Source organism: Macrobrachium nipponense, chromosome 13 (genome assembly GCF_015104395.2).
Source record: "Macrobrachium nipponense isolate FS-2020 chromosome 13, ASM1510439v2, whole genome shotgun sequence".
In the NCBI taxonomy this organism is placed as follows: Eukaryota; Metazoa; Arthropoda; class Malacostraca; order Decapoda; family Palaemonidae; genus Macrobrachium; species Macrobrachium nipponense.
In genome coordinates this window covers 37,170,886-37,188,602 of record NC_087206.1, presented here as the reverse complement: position 1 = coordinate 37,188,602, position 17,717 = coordinate 37,170,886, and the positions used below count along the sequence as shown (strand labels likewise).

The 17,717-nt window shown below is 35.5% G+C and overlaps 1 protein-coding gene across 1 annotated transcript in view; it reads right to left on the bottom strand.

The window, feature by feature from the left end:
• Positions 1-12,600: 12,600 nt before the first annotated feature.
• The window catches only part of LOC135225745 (uncharacterized), a 221,641-nt gene continuing 216,524 nt past the window's right edge, over positions 12,601-17,717 (bottom strand). The window contains exon 9 of the transcript XR_010317083.1: positions 12,601-13,320. The gene's annotated coding sequence lies outside the window, so the exon portion shown is untranslated. The remainder of the gene's footprint in view (positions 13,321-17,717) is intronic.

Below are 17,717 nucleotides of genomic sequence, written 5' to 3'. Positions count from 1 at the left end.
ACTTACATACAGCTTCCACGATAGCCACGGCCTCCTTTTCTATGATGTGATAGTGCACTTCACTTCCTTGTAAAGTCCTAGACATGAAGGCCACAGGCCTGACACTCTGGTTGAGTACTGCTGAGACTGCTACTTCAGAGGCATCACATTCGACCTCAAAAGGCAAATTTTCATCCACAGAGTGTAGTGATGCTCCTTCAAGTTCCTGTTTGAGTCGTTCAAAAGCTTCTTCATTTAAAGGAAATTTCTTTACTCTTGCCACATTTAAAGGAAATTTCTTTACTCTTGCCAGCGGTTGAATCTTAGCAGAAAAATTCTGTATCCATTTAGCATAATAAGCAAACATACCCATTGCTCTCTTTAAATCCTTGACTAGTGGGAGGTGGTAGTTCTTGTAGAGGCCAGAGTCTTTCCATGTCAGGCTTTATAACACCATTCCCCACACAGTAGCCAAGAATGTTAATGGTACGCACAGATTTAATAGTTTTAGTAGCATTGAGGGTTAGGTTCCTTTTGTTGATGACCTCAAGAAAGCACTGCACATTCTGATCATGTTGTTCTTGAGTGTGTCCAGCAATAGTGATATTGTCCAAATATGGGAAAGCACCTTGTAAGTTTTCATTTTTCACCAACTTATCCATAGTTTGTTGAAAGACTGCTACTCCATTGGTAACTCCAAAAGGTACTCTACAGAACTGGTACAGGCGTCCGTTGGCTTCAAAAGCTGTATACTTCTTGTCTGATTCCTTTAGTGGGATTTGGTGGTAAGCACTTTTCAAGTCAAAAGTCAAAAACACTCTGTGTTGAAAGTTCATTAACCATGGTGTCAATCCGAGGTAATGGATATCCATTAAGCATCCAGTTCTGTATACAGGTTGATAGTTTGCGAATAATCGACACACATCCTTTTCTTATGTCGATTTAAGGGATCCTTAACCACCACAACTTGAACTCTCCACGGTGATATGCTATCCTCAATAACACCCTCAGCCAAGAGACGACTAGTTTCCGCTTCAATGAATTCTTTGTCATCTTTACAGTAGTGTCTTGATTTGGTGACAATAGGCTTACAATTAGGTAACAAATGCTGGAAGATAGAAGGCTCATCCACAGCAGCGGCTGCCAACGAACAGTAGGAGTTGGCACCAGATAAGTTGAGCGCAGATTTCGGTCCACTGTATTCAATAGTCACTTTCTGATTCTGTTCTTCGAAGTCCTGACCAAGTAATACTCCCGAACGTAAATCCTTCATTACTGCTAGACGCGTGGATGGATAAGTTTCTCCATTAAGATGAAGAGTCAAGTCCACATTGACATAACCTGGAGTTTGTATGCAAAGATTTCTGTGCTAAAGCGACGTCTTTATCGGTGGGATGTATTGGTAGCTTCAATTCCCATGCAACATCTGCATCTATATAACTGTCATCACTGCACGAGTCGACAAGGGCTGTAAACTTCCGTCCACTGATTGTTGTTGTGGTAGCTGCCCGATAAAGGCTCTGAGGAAAAGTGGTCCCAGCATTAGCCGCAAGAACAGATGACTGAGGGATCAAATGCTGTAGATTTACCTCCATATACAGATTGTTTGGACAGGCACGCTTTTGCAAAATGCCTCTTCCTGCCACATTTATTGCAAATGGAGTCCCGAGCTGAACAGTGTGCACGAATATGATAGGGACCTCCACAAAAAAAGCACTTTCTCTTCATGGACAGAGTAGCCGCCAATACTTGATTTCCAGCAGTTACCTCACAGCTCTCAGACGTTGGTCCACTCTTCACATGATCATCTGCAATAAGAGCACGATCAGGGGTAACCACAGCAGCAGTATGCCCAACGTGAGGAAGGATGACTGTAAAAACTAGCATTACGTTGCGCAAGGTCTAAAGAATAACCCTGGTCATAAGCTACCTGTAAGTTTTATTTTCAAGAAGACGCTGCCGAATCATAGTTGAGGCCAGGCCAATTATAAAAGCCTCCCTGATCTGCTCTTCTCTGTACTGTTCTGCACTAACTGCCTTTAAATTACAGTCCTTGCCTAATTTACGGAATTCTCTCAAAAACTCACCAAAAGTTTCTCCTGCCCTTTGTTGGCGAGTAGCAAGTAAATGCTTGGTGAATATTTCATTAGGTGCCTTAATATATAACTTTTCCAAAGTGGAAATGGCAGTATGATAATTCACACTCCTCAATGCTTAGTTTATTTGGAGCCATTTCACCACATTCTTGAATAAAGTTGGAAAACGTCTTGGGCCAAGCACGATGGTTTCTAAGGAGGATCCCAGTGACAACCTGTCCTGGATGTGATAGTTCTGCCTATTTTATTGCTGAATGTGAGTGATAGTTACTGGTCTGTAAAGTTTAAATTAATAGTTACTGGTCTGTAGTTTAAATTAATATGGTAGGTTTGATTGATTGATTGATTATGGAATTTAGGGCATAGCCCAAGCGCTGGGACCTGCAAAGGTCATTCAGCGCTGCAGTATTATATGATTAAATGAAATGAATTGGATGAATGAATACATGAATCAATCAAAACCTCACACAAATGACCAACTAAAACTGCAATTAAAAACACCGAGACCAAGACGATCTCACATCACATATCAACCAAACCAAAACCATTCACTCTCAATCAAAACCACTCACACTGCAACCAAAGAATCCCACAGCCGAAGTCACACAAACACACACACACACACAAAACCAAATACATAAATAAGAAAAAAAACTGACATGCATACATCCATTCAACACCATTTAACCTTTATTAAAAACAGCAAATAAAATTTTTAATAATAATCAGGTACTTAAAATGATGACTATGAACAAAAAATAAAAATAAAATCAATATAAAATAAAATAAAATAAACAAAATAAAATCAATGAGTTAAAATTCGCCATCAATTAAACTTCATAAAAAATCTCAGTACATTTTAAAAAACTCACTAGTGCAGAAATATCTGCTTTGTCATCTAGAACATCGGCAAGAGATTTTCCATCAAGGTGGAATCTCTGCCTCTGTTCTCTGTAATTTACACAATGCACCAAGATGTGCTCAACTGATAAGGTAGCATCACATCTAACACATACTGGTGCACTTCCATCTTCTAAAATAAATTTATGAGTTATCCTAGTGTGCCCAATACGAAGTCGCCCCAAAACAATTTCTGTTCTCCTCTCTTTTTGAAAAGAAGAGGGCCATTTTTCTATGCTTTTCCTTATCTGCTTATATTTTTTATTGTTGGCTAAGAGAGGGGAGGACCATCTCTCTTGCCATTTCCTCAAGATGTACGACTTGATGGATCTCTTCATATCTATATGTGGCACTTTGGTTATCTGATACAAATTACTCGCAGCCGCTTCCTTTGCATATCTGTCTGCCTCCTCATTCCCGCGAATTCCAACATGAGCCGGGATCCAGCAGAAACATACCAATTTCCTGCGACACGAAATCCAAAAGAGCCACTCCTGGGCTTTTTGTACCAGAGGATGAATTGCATACAGCTGCTTTAATGAATCTAATGCACTTTTTGAGTCACTATATATTACAAAATTTTTCTTATTCGAGTTATGAATAATTTCTAAAGCTTTAACTAAAGCTGACAACTCTGCAGTGAATATGGAAGCTGACTCAGGCATTTTGCCTCGTAAATTTCATTCCCATGCACAACTGCACACCAACTTCCACTATCAGACTTTGATCCAATCAGTGTAGATCTTCACTTGCCCATCATGTTTACGGTCATGCTCCAGAAAATGAGCTTTTACCTCTTCCTCAGACTGTTGTTTTTTGTCTATTTTCTTAGAGCATAAGGAAATCTTGGGAATAAGCCATGGGGGTACAGAGGATGGTTTTACTTCTTCAACTTTTTGGCGCTGAATGACCATGTCATTTAAACATTCCAACTGCCTTATTTGAAAAGGTTTGGAAGATCTTTCACCAAATTTTTTAGAGTCACACTCCTCTAAAATTTTTCGTGTGGGGTTCTCTCGAGAGCTTTTTAGTCGCATGGTGTACCGCAACCCAAGCTCTTCTCTTCGCAGATCCAAAGGAAGTTCATGAGAGTCAATGTAAATACTTTCAACGGGAGATGTCCTGAAAGCACCTGTACATATCCTTAATTCCATATTATGTACTACATCCAATTCCTTTAACCTGGACTTGCAGGCAGATGAATATACCTGACAGCCATAGTCCAGTTTTGATTTACATAAGGAATCATACAGCTTCAATAAACTTTTCTTATCAGCTCCCCAGTCGAATCCCGATACCACCTTTAAAATATTGAGGGATTTTTTAACCTTTGTTTTTAGAGAATCAATGTGACTACGCCACGTTAGCTTGCTGTCAAATATTATGCCCAAAAACTTTACTTCTTTTTTGTAAGGAATAAGACAATCCTTCAGTTTCAAATTTGGGAAAGTTTCATTGCGGTACATCTTGGTGAAACGAACGGCCACAGTTTTAGATGAAGAAAATCAGAAACCATGTTCATCAGCCCATTTACTGATGACATTTATTGTCTTTTGCAGGTAGTTACAGGCTGATACAGCGTCGTATGTGGTGACGTAGATGGCAAAGTCATCCACAAATAGTGAAGCCCTAACTGGAGCGGAAACAGATTTCACAATATTATCAATAGCAATGGCAAAGCAGGTAACACTCAATACGCTGCCTTGTGGGACACCTTCTTCCGTCTCATAAGAAGAAAACTTATTCCCGACTCTCACTCTAATATCGGTCCCTTAAAAAAGGAGTTGATAAAAGTTTAACATATTGCCCCTGATTCCCATTTCATTGAGCCGTTTAACAATGCCAAATCGCCATGTTGTATCATAGGCTTTCTCCAGATCAAAAATACCCCTACTGTTTGGCATTGATTGGAAAATCCCTGCTGAATCTGATTTGATAATCTCAGTAAAGGGTCCAAGGCTGAACGATTTTTCCTGAAGCCGAACTGAACAGAGTATAACAATCTGTTTTTCTCTAAATGCCACATTAGACGAGAGTTCACCATTTTCTCAAATAATTTACAGACACAGCTTGTTAGTGAAATTGGTCTGTAACTAGTGGGCTGATATGGATCTTTGTTTAGCTTTATGACTGGAACTACTATGGCTATCTTCCAAGATGGGGGAATGATGCCCGTTTCCCAGACCTTATTGAGTATTTTCATGTTTAATCATGTTGTAGGTTATGTTATCTGCACCAGGGGCTGTTGACTCACAAGATGAGAGAGCCTCTCATAGTTCCCTTAGTGAGAACTTAGCATTATATGTTTCGTTATTTTCAGTGTTAAATCTAATTGACACCTTGGCATTTCGAATCTTACTGAACTGTGGTGTGTAATTTTTGGAGCTTGATATGTCAGCAAAATGCTCACCTAATTTTTCTGCAACATCAGCTGGATTTGAAATAAGCACATCATTGATTTTTAGAGTAGGAGCAGGTGATGGTACAAATTTCCCACTTAGCTTTTTAATCTTTTTCCATACTAATCTTTCTGGTGTTTTAGAATTGATACCATTTATATAGTGGAGCCAAGATTCCTTTTTAGCTTTTCTAATATATTTTCTTTGTTTGGCTAAGGCCCGTTGGTATGTAGTTTTCGTTGTTCCTGAGGGTTTTGCCTTGAATTGTCTATAGCATTTTCTCACTATTCTTCGCAGTCTGCCACAGGTTTGGTCCCACCAGGGAACTGCAGGCCTGCTTGGTTTACCCTTTGTTTTTGGGATATATTTCTCGGCATTATCCAATATAGTTGCGGTCCAATATCATATGCATCTAAGTGTGACTCAAATGACTCTACTTCCTGATGTAATTGAAAGCTTCCTTCATTACTTCCTCCAATCTGGTTCATTTTCTTTCCACTTTATGAGAGATTCAGAAGGTATGTTTCTAGCATACTTTAAATGTATGGGAAAGTGATCACTTCCGTGCAAAAGTTCATCTACAGACCAGTTGAAGTCCAAGTGGACTGCAGGTGAACAAATGCTTAAATCTATAGCTGAAAAGACATTGGTGTAGATGTTATGAAACGTCATTGAACCATCATTGTAAAGAGAGAGATCATTATTTAAGATAAAATCATCGATGGTTCTACCTACAGCATTCAAGGTATCACCTCCCCATAGACTGTTATGGGCATTAAAATCTCCCAGTAGTAAGAAAGGAGGAGGTAGTTGATTAGCTAGTGCCTGAATATCATACAAAGTAATTTCTGACCTAGGTGGAAGGTAAATAGAGCAAATAGTAATCTCTTTTTCAAAGCATGCTCGAATGGCGACTGCTTGTAGGTTTGTGTTCAAAGGAACACTTGTATGTTGCAAAGACTTTTTAACAATAATTGCAACCCCCCCATGAGCTCGATCACCATCTCTGGGGTTCATCACAAACATTTTATAATTTAATCCTGGATTGTATAATGAGTTGCCTAACTTAGTTTCTTGAAGGCAAACTACATCTGGATCATGATGGTTCAACAGTAATTTTAACTCTTCAGAACGAGTCCTAAGGCCTTTGCAATTCCATTGCAAGATATTAAATTGGAATTTTAACTTTGATTCCTGTGCCCAGCCAAGTCATTATTTAGCTGGGTTTTCAAAGTAACACAGCTGAATGTTTTTGGATTTGAAAGTCTCTTAAGTCTGCTGCCTGGGAGACTTTTATTTTTATTAGAGGAGGGGAAGTTTGAACATTTTTCCTGCACATCCTGTTTCTTCAGTTTGACATTAGATTTATCTACATTTTTAACTATATTTAGTGAGTCAGCATGTTTTCCCTACATTTCAGAAGTAGCTGTTTCTGCATATGATTGAGGGGAGAGGTCTGTCACACTTAAATTTGAGCAGGACCGAGACATCTTTTCCAATGGCTTTGAGGTTGATAATGGCTGGAAGGGGTCATCAAGTGGATTGAATCTATTGGAAATTGGAGTTTTAAACTCTATAGGAGAGGATGTTCTACATTTCTTTGACTTTGGGGGTGACTGAAAACTGTCATAAGATTTGTTAAGATTTCCTCTAGATTTTATTTTTTCTTTGGGCTTAACCGAGGAGCTCAACTCTGAGACAGCATTTGCTTGCAGGTCAGGGAGAGGTTCATCAATCACAGCTTTTACCACTTTACTTTGAAGTTCATTACATACCACATAAGTTGAAATATCCTGAGAGGGTGTGTTATTTTTAATGATGGGTCTAGCATGCTGATGGAAGGCATTATTTCCCATAACAGTGGAAGCAAATGAGGATCCAGCACTTTTGTTAGCACCTCGAACCAAGCGTTTGCATGGCTTCTCCTATGCTGATAGTTATTATGAGCAGTGTTTACAACTTCTTGTTGGAAAATATATTGAGGACAGCCCCTCCAATTGGGAGAATGATTGCCAGCACAGTGGAGACAGTATTTATCAGCTTTGCAGTTGTCCTTTACATGTTCACCAGAGCACACAAAGCACTTTCCTGGTTTTGTACAAGAGTTTGATACGTGGCCATATTCAAAGCATTTATAAACACTGGGGTTGGTCGATATTTAAATTGGCTTAACCCAAACCCGAGAGTGGTCTATATCAATATATTCCGGTAAGTAGGAGCAGGTGAAAGTCAATTCAATGGCATGCTGATTGCCTTTCAATTTTCTAATTTTAATGACATATGTAGGACAAATTTTTAATATTTCCTCCTCTTCAAACTCATATAGGTCCCTGCTATAAACTATACCCCGTTTAATGTTAAATGATCGATGAGGAGATACAGCTAAAATATTACCATCTTCAGTTGGTTGGAATTTTGAAAGCATCTTAATCTGAATATCGTTATTTGCTTTGATCAAGACTCCTTTACCATATCTTTTAATGTTGCCTTTAGGAATGGCACCAATCTTCCTCTATAGATACTTGCATGCTGTTAAAAAGTTTTCTTTGCCCTGTTTGTAATTTGCAACATGCCAAATCAATTTTGGGTCATCTTTTGCAGGTGTTTTTGGCTATCAACCTCAAATTTGCTGGGTACATAGTCTGTCTCCTCCTCTTCCAAATTGTTTATATTAAACAACTTCGCAGGGCAAACTGAACCAAAGACATTTTTACCATCCAGATTCTCTCGAGCTTTGGAGGCATATTCAGCTTTGCAAAAGGTTATGTAACTTTCATAAGAGATGGGACTTTTAACAATTCGTAATTTTATTCTATCTACCTTGCCAAACTGTTTCATGTAATTATGTAATATGTCAAAATCGACTTTATCACTTATGTTACTACAATACACAACTCTTAGATTTTCATTTACACCACCAGTATTTACACCCTGGTGTCCCGGTGTTTGGTCGAGTGGAGAGCCTAATGCGGAATCCTTAATCAGGCAAGAGTCATCAACAGAGGGGGTAAAATAAAAATCCATCAGACTATGGTGTGAACATTCGTCCAGGTTGGCCCCATATCCACCATCGAGCCACAATTAGGGGGTGATAGAGCACCCTAGGAGTCCTACCCAGATATACACCCCACACCCAGTGCCTTGAGGGTCGTCAGTCCGTCGAGATCAGACCCAGCACTGAGTGCAGAGTTTAACATAAAAGTTTCCCCTCGCTCGGACACGTCAGGTAGTACTCCAGTTCTACGGGTGAGGAGGAATGCCGTCCAACCCCACCCTCCATCAAATCACAAGGACTGTCAAAGCTTGGCCAAGTCCATTCCAAAGGTTGTCGACAAAAGCAGTCCAAAAAAGTCAAAATTTAGAGGTTGGAGAGAAGGATTCAGGAAAGAAAGAGAAGAGAGAAGGATTAAAAGTGAGAAAGGGTTGTAGGATGTTCCGTCAGGACCCGGGGCACCTATAGGAATGCACGAACATTACCGTAGAAGCCAGGGTCCCTTATCCCCTCACCACTAGAAGGAGTCCTACTCGAGGGGTTAATATGGTAGGATCTATTTAGTTAGTTTTACACATGAACCGAACAGTATTGAACTGATTTTTGTTCTCGATGGATAGAAGAGCTAATCCTAAGATCTCTGAATCACGGGGCGGGGGAGGGGGATATGTTCTTTCATTGCCTCTGACACTCCTTCAGTCATTATAAGTAAAACCAGATTCAGTAATTTTGTTATTTTTTAACAGAATTAAAAATTTTAAAACACCCCAGGGACCTTCAATCTCACAGTTATGGGGCATTAGTTGGCAGACAAGTTTCTGGTTACCAGGCCTGAATGTAATCACTGGCAGGTATGTATGCAGAGTAACATGAAACATATCAAGGTAGTGGCATCAAGTAAAGTTGGCCATTTCTGAAATCCTGACCTGCTAAATTTCACTTTTCAACCATATTAAACATTGCTGTGAATAGACAGCTCAACACTGTTCCCAATGTTATGAAAGGCAGGCAATTGTAAGTGATAAACAATGCTTACAAATTATCAACATATTACTTTAGGACTTTCTTCAGCCAACAACTGTTCATAGAGGGATCAACGGCAGAATTCACCGATACGCTTGCCAATAAAAGCCAGCAATATCTGACAGGCCAGTGTTCAGCAACCAAAAGAGAAGTGACTTTATGGAATAAATGTATGGGACTAGCTACTTGAAAGGGTTCTCTGGTCTGAAAGGACTGACCATAATTTAAATAACTCATTTGCACAAGGGGTCAATTTTTTACGTAATCAGTCATTTCGAATACTGAGGCCAAGAAATGACACTTTATCTCAAGATGATGTCTACTGACTCATCAAGTTATTATACTACTACCCTGAAGCGGTGAAACTTCCCATAAGCTTGCAAAAGTTACACACTAGACACAGCACCTTCAATATTCCTAAGGAGAAAAACAAAACAAAAATAAAAACAAAACAAAAATAAATGTACACAATAAACAGGGTTTGTGAATAGTTTATTATAAAGTGCTATTTATGGGCTAAGGATTCTAACTCCTTAATTCTCCTTTCTAGAAAACTTCCCAGCTTTTCTGTAATGTTGTGGCGCCTGATTTTACGCCTTTCACATTTCTGCAGCCCTTTGTGTTGCAGATTTTGGTGGAAAACATTATTCACTTTCCCATTGGTACTTCCACTTGTTAGAGAATTTTTCCTATAGGCTATATCTAAAATAGTTTAAAATTTTGCTTCATGGTTTTGTAGTGACACTATTTCCTTGCTAGTTATGGTTTTTTCATATTGCGATTGTGACTACATAACAATTTCTATAAAACTGATTTACAGCCTACTTATAATGTAGTTGTTCATAATAAGTGTTTGATTATTCTCACTCTCTCTACCCCTAAAGATAATGTAAACTGTATTTGAAGTGATAATGCTACAAGATTTTTTATGAGAACATATTGTACAAAATTAAAATATATTCAGTAATTTTAATTTTATTTGCCAGTAGGTTTGGTTTGTATGGTGTTTTTACGTTGCATGGAATCAGTGGTTATTCAGCAAGGGGACCAACGGCTTTATGTGACTTCCGAACCACGTTGCGAGTAAACTTATATCACCAGCAATACACATCTCTGACCCCTCAGTGAAAAGCCAGAGCATCGAACGTACTGGAAATTTGGCAGTTAGAAGAATTTTTAAAGGGGATTTTTGCATTTCTGTGGCAGGTTCTGGAACCTGATGGCACGTAAAAGCAGGGGAGCACTGCACATTCTCGTCCATAACCAAAAACTTTAAAATTTGCATCACTCAAGTTTGGCAGCAATCATAAACACCTGGAGCACAAAACCTTCCTTTTGGCACAATTACCTTTAACTTTTATGCCACTTTTCTCTTTTTTCCTCTTAAAGCACTTGAAGTTCTTCATCTTTAAAGAATGCCTTAGAAATAAACTAGTATGTATCATCCCATTACTTCAACACTAAAGAAGAATGGAGTAAAACATCTTTCAGGATTTCTCATATATATTTATATATACATAGTAATTATAGCCTGTCAGATCCAAACACTTGCTTACAAACATTTGTCGGCTATAGCTTTGTAGTTAAACCATGATTTGGTAAGTAACCCAGACAAAATTGGATAGAACAATGCATTGTTAAAAACTCATCACATTAAAATAAGTAAAAATAATGCTTTAGTTAAAACATTAAAATTACAAATGGATAAAACACAGTTAAAACATTAAAATTACAAATGGATAAAACACAGCTTCAATAGCAAATACCTGAAAGGCCCTGCAGAATTTCTATAACACCAATCCCAATAGCAGACCTTGTATTATATACACAAAAATATACATATTAAATTATGACCTGGTCCAAAGAGTATGTATGCAGTAAGTGTGGTTTTTATAACTTATATGTATTATGGTTTTTTAATTGTTATCTGCGGTTTACTTGGGTAAAATTACATATTTCCTTATTTATTCACTGAACTATCGTTTTACAACATACTACGTACTTACGCTACCTGACATGTAACACATAAATTCCTCTTTTCTTATTTCTCTTGCGTTCACTCACACTCCTCTACCATACAGAAGTCTTGGTTAATAGAATCTCTTTATACATTTTCACATTGTCCTCTATTAAAACTATCCTCTATTAAAACTACAAAAATCGCCCACTGCATACCTTGCTAAATTGTTTGGTTAACATTGTATTATAGAAACGTTTGCTATAAAATCATACATCTAGTTCTTAACTTTCAGTGCTTGGAGTGCATATGTACCAATATACACATACACACTCGCAAAACAACCCAACCCTTATTTATTTTATTTGTTTTGGAAAAAAAGCTGAGAGCCTTGTCATACAAACATGACTTCTCCCTACTAACTTGCACTATTGACCTAGCCTGAAAAGCCTGTTTTCACACTAAACTAACCGTGCAAATTACTAGATAGAAGTCATGTTTGTATGACTAAACTAACACGTTATAACTTTCATGGAAAAAAAAATCAGCAATGATGTACAATATATAAGACACACGTTGCAAATTATATGTAAATAAAAGTATATATAGTTATGATACACTGAACAACCTAACATCCTTAAAAAAAAATTCATTTTCCATGATAAATGCCATGTTGAAGTGAAGTCATAATGGTATATGTTTAAGAAGAAATATATTCTATGTTCAAGAAGTGTAATGAGGAACGGGACTCACATCAGAAAGAGAGAAAGAATGAACGAAGTAATAACATAGTTAAAACTCTTGAATGGTACCTTGCATTTTACCTTTGACTGCCTTGTATGCTGCTGCTAGTAATAGTCTGAAGCATATAGAGCAAATTACTAACAAGAGGAGCTCCTAATGTATCTATCTGTGATGTGTATCATTACTTGAGATACCTCTATATAAGCAGAAACATCTAAAATGTTATTCTTAAAAACTCTTTAACACACTAACAGTCATTGACCTCCAACTTTGGGAAGAGCAAGAGTAATTGTATGAGAGGAAAACAAATAATTAAAGCTCTACACAGCTTGTGTTTATCTAGTTTTATGGACTTTGTCTGACAATGATGATAACTAAATTTTTGACATCGATCCTTGCTTAGTGGCGCCAAGCCTCAGCTTCTTCAGCTTCCTTCACACCGTCAGGGATGGAATACATTCCTCGGCCCCCCCCCCCCCCCCCCCCCAAAAAAAAAAAAAAAAAAACAAAAAAAAAAAAAAAAAAAAAAAAAAAAACTGGAGGACTACCTTAAAATAGTGCTGGCCAATAATTTGTGACTACAGATTAATAAATGCCACTGTAAATATGAGAACACTTGTATTGAAATTTTCCTAAATGTCAGACTCATCAGCAACTCTAACCTGATTAGCTTTATTATTCATAAAACATAATGACCAATTAAAAGTTTTTGCCTACCAGTTAGAGAAGAAAATAAAACTTTAAAAGCCACCAAACAAACAATTTTCCAAAGGAAATCTTTCCCTACTTTCATCCAAAGCATTATGTCTTTGTATAATAATAATAAAAAAAACCTTTCTTCATTAAAAGTTCTTGCCAAGTGGTTCATTTGGAAAAAAGACTTCAAGATCCCTTAAATTTTCTGGCAAGTTTATTTTAGCTTTCTTGTATGGTTGTTGTATGTCAGGTTGCCGTTGTATAAACAGAGCTCTACAAGACTGATTAGATGATGAGTTACTTTTAGCTTTCTTGTATGGTTGTTGTATGTCAGGTTGCCGTTGTATAAACAGAGCTCTACAAGACTGATTAGATGATGAGTTACTTTGCAAAAAGTTCTGTGTAACAGAATTTTTAGCATTTTCAACGGGCAACTTTGGACTTGATGATGGCTTGGGTGATGGTGTGGACCTAGGACTAGGAGTTGATACAGTCTTTATTGGGCCAAACATCTTCAGCTGGTCTATCTGGTCCCTGCAATTAATATAAATTATATATAAATATATATATCATATGCACAGAAAAAAACTCAAATCTTACATGTTACAAGTTGTGCAAATTCACAACAGTGCAAACTTTTCATTGGAACCTAACTAATTATCACACACAAATATTTCACAGACATGCGAACACAAAATTTTTTAATTCTGGAGAAACCTTGCCATAGTGTTTGTTTAATTCTTTATGTAATTTATAAGTTTTGAAGCTTTTATGTGTAAATTAAATAACAGTAAATAAAATTATATTTATTAATATCATCAAAAGCTATTAATAATAAGTGTAACTGTAATAACAAAACCTTTCTTGTAAACTGAAGCAGAGGCTTGAAGGCCATAGCTGTCAAATATGTCAAGTAAGTGACAGGAAGGGGAGTGCTGCCAATTAGCAGTCATTGAATTTTATTTATTTATTTATTATTTTTTTTTTACATAATTCACTCTCTCCCCGTAGGTAAGTAAGCTTTACACACACTTATATCTTCACGTACCATTTTTTTTCAAAAGGTAATATATTAGGTTAACTTTTAAATGGAATTACATACGTATCTTTAATTTTGTTTAACAGTTACTTATATAAAGAAAACTTTTCTCTCTCTGTCTCTCTCTCTCTCATTCGTAGTAGTGGTAGATAATTTTTAATAGATCTACTATTACATTTATAATGTCTAGAACTATTATATGTGCTGTTCTAAAATATGGATACATAATAGAATTGTATTAGTCAAAATAAAAAGTGCTGTTTGTTCATGGAAGGGAATTTCAAAACAAAGACAAAGTAAAGTTGAGAAGACTTCTTAAAATAGATCGGTCAGCAGGGGGAAAGAAGAGAGAAATAGTACATGTTTTACTGCTACCTTTTCTACGAAACTAAAATAACTTTAATTTCACTTTAAAGTTAGCTTACTTAATACTTGGAGTACAAGGTTCATATTGCGTGAGAGGCTCTAGAACATATACATATACATGTAAGAATGTATGTTGTATGTGTATGTATACATTTAGGAGATTTGCCGCCAAAGTTTTTTTTTTTTTTTTTTAAATTCACCATAAATCGAAATATTGTGCTAGAGACTTCCAATTTGTTTCAAAATGAAGATAAATGATTGAATAGTACTAGACTGTAAGAGTTTTAGCTTACAATTGCGTTTTGCGACCATTTTGGTAGAGTCAAAGTTGACTGAATGTCGTATTTTTTCTAATTATCGCGATTTATATGCAAATATTTAAAAAATGATGAAAGCTATGACCATGAGTTAATTTCAGTTGTCCTGCATGAAATTGCGCACATTTTCAAATATAGAACTCTATATAACAGCTAATATGAAATGGCACAGATATTACGACAATGTGACTCAAACATTTCACAGATTTGCCGCCGAGATACCGTGCGCGGAGGGAAGGAAAAAGTTTTTTTTTTTTTTTTTTTCTCTTCAAAAATTCACCATAAATCGAAATAGTGCTAGAGACTTCCAATTTGCTTCAAAATGAAGATGAATGATTGAATACTACTAGACTGTAAGTTTTTTAGCTTACAATTGCGTTTTTCGGCCATTTCGGTCAAGTCAAAATTGAATGAATGTCAAATTTTTTCTAATTATCGTGATTTATATGCAAATATTTTGAAAATGATCAAAGCTACGACCATGTATTATTTTGTTGTATCCTACATGAAATTGCGCACATTTTCATATATATAGAACTCTATATAATGGCTAATGTGAAACTGCGCAAATATTACGACAACATGACTCAAACATTTTGGAGATTTGCTGCCAAGAACCCACGCGTGGAGGGAAGGAAAAAGTTTTTTCAAAAATTTACCATAAATTGAAATAGTGCTAGAGACTTCCAATTTGTTTCAAAAAGATAAATGATTGAATATTACTAGACTGTAAGAGTTAAAATTTACCAAATGTAGATTTTTCTAATTATCGTGATTTATATGCAAATATTTTGCAAATGATAAGAGCTACCGACCATGAGTTATTTTTAGTTGTATCCTACATGAAATTGCACACATTTTCATATATAGAACTCTATATATAAACAGGTAATATGAAATGGCGCAAATATTACGACAATGTGACTGGAACATTTCGGAGATTTGCCGCCGAGATACTGTGTGCGGAGGGAAGGGTTTTTTTTCGTTCAAAAATTCACCATAAATCGAAATATTGTGCTAGAGACTTCCAATTTGTTTCAAAATGAAGATAAATGATTGAATATTTACTAGAATGTTAGATTTTTTGCTTACCCAATAATATAGTTATATATATATATATATATATATATATATATTATGGGTAAGCTAAAAATCCAACATTCTAGTAAATATTCAATCATTTATCTTCATTTTGAAACAAATTGGAAGTCTCTAGCACAATATTTTAATATATATACATAATACACACATATATAAAATATATATATATATATATTATATATATATATATATATATATATATATATATATATATATATATATATATATATATACAGTAGTACCTCGAGATACGAAAGGCTCTACTTATGAAAAACTCGAGATACGAAAGCCAATGCGAAAAATTTTACTGCTCTACATACAAAATGTTTTCAAGATACGAAAGGTTGTTGCTGTAAAGTCCCAAGATTCACCCGGACCACCATCCTCCCGCTCTCCCATTGGTTCCTGATGCTAGTCACCCCATAAGGTCCTGCTCTCCTATTGGTCAGCATCTACCCCTTGTGCTTTAAGTATTCTATTGGTAAAAGGATGCTGTAAATTGAAAAACTTATTCATGCAATACATTTAATAAAAAAAAAAAAAAAAAAAAAAAACATTAGGTAAAGATAGAATAAAGAATAGAAATGAATGGTTATTATACTGTTTGGTAGTTTCAGTAGTTGAAAAGAGATAATAAAAATTTATGGCTTACTGTGTAAAGTGATTGATTGTCGATCGTTCGATACTCATAAGTGCTGGATGTAAACAGACGTTTGGAACTTTTTTTTTTTTTTTTTTTTATTATAGTTAATGGTTACTTAATAATTATTTGAAATGAGTACATGCAATACATTTAATAAAAAAATTGTGAATTAGATATCATAAAATATAAAATAAATCAGACTGCCGACAAATACATATTTTTTAGAATTCTTCTTCTGTTTTATTATTACGTTACTTATAGTACGTATGTTTCATTATAGCTGTCAGTAACTCGTTATCTCGATTAGGTAAAGATAGAATAAATAATAGAAATGAATGGTTATTATACTGTTTGGTAGTTTCATTAGTTGAAGAGAGATACTAATGACAATTCACGGCTTACTGTGTGCTAGGAAAAATGATTGCTTGGCGCTCGTTCGATACTCGTAAGACGGGTAAGAGCTGAATGTAAACAATCGATTGGAAGGTTTGTTTTTTGTTTGTTTGTGTATTATAGTTAATGATTAATTAATAATTATTTGAAATGAATTCATACTGATTATTTATACATTTTATTGGCATATTCTAAGCTTTTAGCTCTTAGGTTTAGATGTCAGAATCATAGACTAGGCTACAGTAGCAACCACTAACATAGGCTAGGCTTATTGCTAAGGGACATATGCTAAAGTCCTAATATATGCAGTAAAAATGGGGTTGAACATTGCATGCAGTTGAATATTACTCAAAGTGTACAGTATTTTGCCTTTTTGGAGTCATATTTCTTCCATCGGATCGGCGTTGTAACCCTAGAACATGTGTTTTAGGCCTGGAAATATAATTTACTGGGGTGTTTTTGGAGGGCTTGGAACGGATTAGCCATTTTACATGTAAATGTGTTCCAAGATACAAAAAAACTCATAATACGAGGCCGCCTCGGAACGGATTAATTTCGTATCTCGAGGTACCACTGTATATATATATTATGGGTAAGCAAAAAATCTAACATTCTAGTAAATATTCAGTCAATTATCTTCATTTTGAAACAAATTGGAAGTCTCTAGTGCAATATTTTGATATATATATACATTTATACATATATTATATAGATAATATATATTTAAAATTAAAAAATTATTAATTATATATATTATTATTGAATATATATATATATATATATATATATCTATATATATATATATTATAGATATATATATATATATATATAATATATATATATATATGGTAATGGGTAACAAAAATCTAACATTCTAGTTATTTCAATCATTTATCTTCATTTTGAAACAAATTGGAAGCCTCTAGAACAATATTTCAATTTATGGCGAATTTCTGCAAAAAAAAAAAAAAAAAAAAAAAAAAAAAAAAAAAAACGCACACAGTATCTCGGTGGCAAATCTCCAAAATGTTTGTCACATTGTCGTAATACTTGCGCCATTTCATATTAACTG